This window comes from Artibeus jamaicensis, unplaced genomic scaffold (genome assembly GCF_021234435.1).
Source record: "Artibeus jamaicensis isolate MK-2021 breed Jamaican fruit bat unplaced genomic scaffold, CSHL_Jam_final scaffold_584, whole genome shotgun sequence".
Taxonomy (NCBI): domain Eukaryota; kingdom Metazoa; phylum Chordata; class Mammalia; order Chiroptera; family Phyllostomidae; genus Artibeus; species Artibeus jamaicensis.
The window spans coordinates 8,530,600-8,536,176 of NW_026522048.1; positions in this window are offsets into that span (position 1 = coordinate 8,530,600).

Consider the following 5,577-nt stretch of genomic DNA (forward strand, 5'->3'; position numbering starts at 1 on the left):
GTGACCCCTTTGCTGGGATTGTACCCTAAGAATCCTGAATCACCAATGCAAAAGAACCTGTGCATCCCAATGTTCATCAGAACAAAATTTACAATAACCAAATGCTGGAATCAGCCTATGTGCCTGTCAGTAAATGAGTGGACCAAAGAACTCATTTACACAATGGAACACTACAGAGCAGAAAGAAGGAACTCCTACTTTTCGAAGCACCATGGGTGGTACTGGAGAGCATTATGCTAAGGGGAGTTAGGTGACAAAAGACAAATACCATATGATATCACCAGTAAGTCAACCTGATCAACAAAACAAGCAAGAAAGCAAAATAGAGCCAGAAACTTCAAAGAAAAGAACAAACTGGCATGACCAGAGGGGAGAGGGAGACAGGGATGATGGGTGGAAGAAGGGGAAGAAGCAAGCAATGGAAAACAAATAGAAGACACATGGGTATGGACACTGGGGTGGGGACTGACTATGGGAGCAGGTGGGGACAGGGCAGGGGAGAGCAATGGGGAGAAAGGCAGGACAACTGTAACTGAACAACAGTAAGTTAAAAAACAACAAAGAAACAAAATTAACAGAGCAATGGGGAGGAGTCAGCAGAAGTAGGTCCTATACACAACACAGGTATGGCTGTTCAGGGATGGAAGGGAACAAAGGGGTGTTAAAGGTGAGATAAAACTCTTCTGATAGATGGAGGAATAGCTGCTATGCCGTTCTTCTCCTCCACAGCCCCCACTCCCATTCCCTACCTCTTTCTCAGAACTCAGGCAAGTTAAAGAATATTGAAGCACAGGTTAGCAGAAAGATCACTGAATTAGAAATTCCAGTTCTAGTTCTTCCATTAAATCTCTTCTGTGACCCTGGACAAATGACCCAGCTTCCGAAATTAGGAGGCTTGCATATTAGGACTAGCAGATGCTTCTCTGGAGTACCCCTAACTGTAGAGGCAGAAGAGAATCACTGATAGCCTCAAAGGTCTGGGTGAGTGGCCTTAGGTCCCAAATGGTCTACAAATTCCTGGGACATTTTTATGTAAAAAAAATCATGCCTAATTTGCATGCTACTCCATAGCAGGCCCAATTATGATTTCTTCAACGTTTTACTGTTAAAAAGAGTATGATTTAGAAATAAATATGTACTAAAATATTTATAAATGAAACGATATGAACTCTGAGAATTGATTCAGAATAGTTCAGGCAGGGAGAAGGGTGTAGGTAGGGAAATAGAAAAAACAAGCTGGCCGTGAGTTTCTACTTGTTGAATGTGAAGTTTGGGCACCTTGGGTACTCAAATGCTCTGCACTGTACTTTGAAAGAACACTGTTAAAAAAGAAAAGGAAAATCTTCAACAGCCCAAGGAAAACTAGAGATTACCTAGAAGTGTTACAAAAGACAGAAGGCTTCTAATGAGCAACAAAGAAAGCCAGAAAATAATAGTGGAATATAGTCAAAGTGCTGAGAGACAATAATTGGTCTAGAATTGTGTCACTAGCAAGGCTATCTTGCAAGAATGAGGGTACCAAGAAATTATTACAAACAAACAAAAACCAAGAGAGTGTACTGCCAAGACAGCAGCACTAAAGGAACTTCTAAAAGGTGTACTTAGGATGGTCAGGCGTACAGAAAGAATGGTCAGCATGTAACACTCTGTGAATCTAAAAGGCTTGTGTAAAATGGGGGCTGATAAAGGCCAGATTAGATTAACAGAGTAGCTGAGGAAAGGAGGAACTTGAACTTGCTCTTACAGAGTGGACTTCGATGGAAAATTGGAAATCAGATGCAAAATAAGGGAAACTGATGGAACACTATCAAAATTGAAGCAGGAGGAAATGAGACCAAGGTCACACACAGTAGAATAGGAGGAGGGAGACTGCACTTAGTAAATAGACTGGACTCATTCAGAAAAGAAAATAACCATAGCATCTACATTATGGGTTAGAAAAAGAGAACTCAAATATTGGCTAACAAAAGCCTGTACGTTGGGAGGGGTAGTGACTGGAATTTATGTCAACACAGAAGAGAAGATTAAAATGTTGTTTTACTTTAAATTTTGTTGAGCTCAATATGCAAGATGAAAGTCTACTCTTTTGTATCCAGTCTGAAGCAACACTTAAGCCTGTGCAGAAGGGGGCATATACGAGTGTTCATGGTAGCTTGTCTGAATAGCAAAAATTCGGAAACAACTTTAGTCATCTATCAAGAGTTATGGGAATGAAGGTGATCTGTATGCAGCAACTAAGTGGGACAAAAAGCAAGTTGCAGAGACCATTTATATACATACATGTAATATTTTATACCACACATATATAAACCATATATTTATTCTATGTGCAAGCAGCAGAACAATATAGGACTACACAGCTTATATACATATCAATCTCTTTTTTTGCAATGAGACTATACCCATGAATTTATCCTACATTTAGATTAGTTTTAAAGCATTTTAATGCAGTTAAAAGAACACAACACTGCAAGTATTTCAGGAAGCAGCAACCTTGTCTGCCTCACACAGCACTGCAGTCAGCACCTGGAGCGTGTGATAAAGGTGCAGTGACTGGAACGTTCTGTTAGCAGGGTTTTTATCCAATGAGTCCAGTGATGGATCATTTGTTTCCTTCCTCTTACTTCTGTCCACTGAAGTCCTCATATATAATATTTGCATATGAAATAATATTGGTAAATAGTAATATAAATATTTGTATGTATATATAAATAATATTGGTAAAAAGAAACTTGACTTAAAATAATAACACAGATCCTTAAGGTAGTCTCCCTTCCTCCTTCCTCTCTTGCCCCACCTCCTGGTGTAACCCAGAACCACAGAAAAAGGCCCAGACTCACTGTTTTGTATGAGCTGCACATCTTCTTCATGTATGTAGTTCAGGTTAATCTTCAAAACGACTGATGCTAAGGACTGAAGAGATATAAAGTCCTTCCAGAGTTCCCGGGTCTTTGGGCCATGCCCTTGCCCCAGGCTCACTAGTGAACAAGGAAACCTGTAAACCAGTTTTAGCAAGGAATGTATCTAAGAGATGCCTTGCTCCTTACATGTCAGTGTCCTAGAGAAAGAACACTTGTGACCCAGGCAAAATATTGTCAGCAGGTGACAAGTGGAGCATGAGCCAAGGATGTTAACCTTCAGGGAATTCCCACATCCATAGAGAGTTGAGGGCACAGTCAACTCATGTGCACAAATAAAATGCATATTGCCTATATGTACTGCAAAAAAATATTTAACCTTGCTGCTGATAAGGAAAAGTATTCATCAAAACAACAAGCTTCTTGTTTTTACCCATCAAACCAGTAATAATTTTTAAAACATACCACCCAGGGTGGGCAAATGTCTGGAGAAATGGATGCTCACATACAGAACTGATGACAATAACAAATGATCTAACTTTGTACAATGCAGTTTGTCGATAAGGACCAAAGTCCTTAGAATTGTGCACACCTTTTGGGCCCAGCAATTTCACTTTTAAGAAATTTATCTTAACAAAATTATCACGATGACATGCAGACAGTCAACCACTATGTCCCTGCCTATGAAAACAAAAGATGACACAGTCCCAATATTCAAAAATAAGGGCTGGTTTCATAAATGCATCTATGCAATAGAATTAAAATTACTCAGTTGAAGAGTAATGCATGCGTTCATGATACAGGTGTGTAGCAATGTTTGTGTTTTTTGAATCCTCACTGAAATCTTTGTTTATTGATCTGAGAGAATGAGAGAGACAGACAGACATCAGCATAAGGAACACCAATTGGTTGCCTTGTGTGCAGCATGACCTGAGATTAAAGCCACAACTCAGGTATGTGCCCTGACTGGGAATCAAACCTGCAAACTTCTGGTGCACAAGACAATGCTCCAACCAACTTAGCCACTCTGCCAGGGCCCAAAGTTTGTACTTTTTTAAAAGTGCTGTGTGTGTGTGTGTGTGTGTGTGTGTGTTGCATATTTTGTTTTAAAAAAATTTGAGGATGCTAGTAGTGGTCAAATCCAAACAATGGAAGTTCTAGCATTATTTATTGTCTTCTTTCAGCCCATCTGAATATTTTATGCTTTCTAAATTGATGCATATTGTCACTGTGAAACAGTTTAAAACAAAACTATTTGGGAAAATCAATGGGTTTTAAGCTGAAGCAACAGTTTTCCCCTGCCAAGTGTGTATGTGTATATATATATATACATATATTTCTCACAAAGCAGCATGCCTCATGGGTAGATGCACACACAGCCAGGATTATGGCAGAGAGTTTCCCAGGCTTTTCTGACACACAGTTCAAGGTCAACCTCCCTAAACAGGTCAGAGCTGGAAAAGGATATGACCATCTTCATCATACCATGGTTCAGGCTTCACCCTTTAGCAAAAAGTCAAGGAGGGCTTTCCTGCTGCAGAGGAGGGAGGAACTGACAGGAGGGACCACCTTACCTATGAGGGTGACAGCAGCTGCCCGTAGGAAGGGCTGACAGCTCTTCAAAAACTCAAAGCTCTGGAGAAGTAAGTCCCCCAAGAACCCAGTTTTGCGTGTGCTCACCTGCGGAGTTAAAGAGGATTGGTGATGACTGGGGAAGGGACTCTACTAAAGACCTGCTTGCAGCTGCCTCGGCCCTCGAGGAAGTCATCGGGGTCCGCCGATATACCTGTAACGGATGAAGGGGGATGGGACAGGAGGCGCGAAGAATGGCAGCAAGACAAAGGATTCTGATCAAGCTGCAAATTTATTTCAAAATGGAGGGAGTTATATAGAGGAGGGCAGTGGAGGAAGTGCAGTGGATAGGTGGCTTCAAAGCGTGCTCTAGCCTGCAATTGGTCGGGGGGTGCATGGCGGGCGCGTGATCAAGGCACTGATTGGTGTGCCACCCGCATGTCCAGGAGGGGGAGTTCTATGGCTCCTAACCGCAGCATCCTGTTATTCAGGCGCAACCTTCAGGTTGGATTGTATCAGCCTGTTTCAGGCTTATCCCAGCCCCCAACATGCAGCCATGCCTCTCTCACCCTGTCCAGAAGCAGCATTGTTTTCTGTCTTCAGTCAGCTTAAATCATTGGAACCTGCACACTCAGACACTCCCACCCCAGCCAAAGAGCAGACTCAGCAGAAAGTTCATAAAGAGAATTCTCCCCAATACCAACATGAGAGGGGGAGGAAATGACTGATGTGGAGTCAGGAGACCCAGGTTTGAATACTGGCCCTGACACTGGCTTCAGTTTCTCATCTGTAAAGTTGAAATAAAACCTGCCAGACCATCCCTACATGACTGCAAGGCTTCCATGGGAGAATGGATGTGGAAGTGCTTTGTAAACTCTAAAGTGCTCTATCTATGTAAGGAACCCAAATTCATAATGTTAGAATTACTCTTGTTAGTCCCCAACCAACTTGCTTAGCTCTTCTATGTTTACTTTTCAACAAAGACTCCTGAAGTCACAGAAGCCACAGATCTTCAGCACCCTGATGACTAATATAAAGCCCTGAGGACTCCTGCCTCTAGCTTTTCCTGCCACCTCTAAGCAGAAGCCTCTATCCCACTGCCATCTACTCCCTTTACATGACATCCTTAGACTCTCAAGGCAAAGAT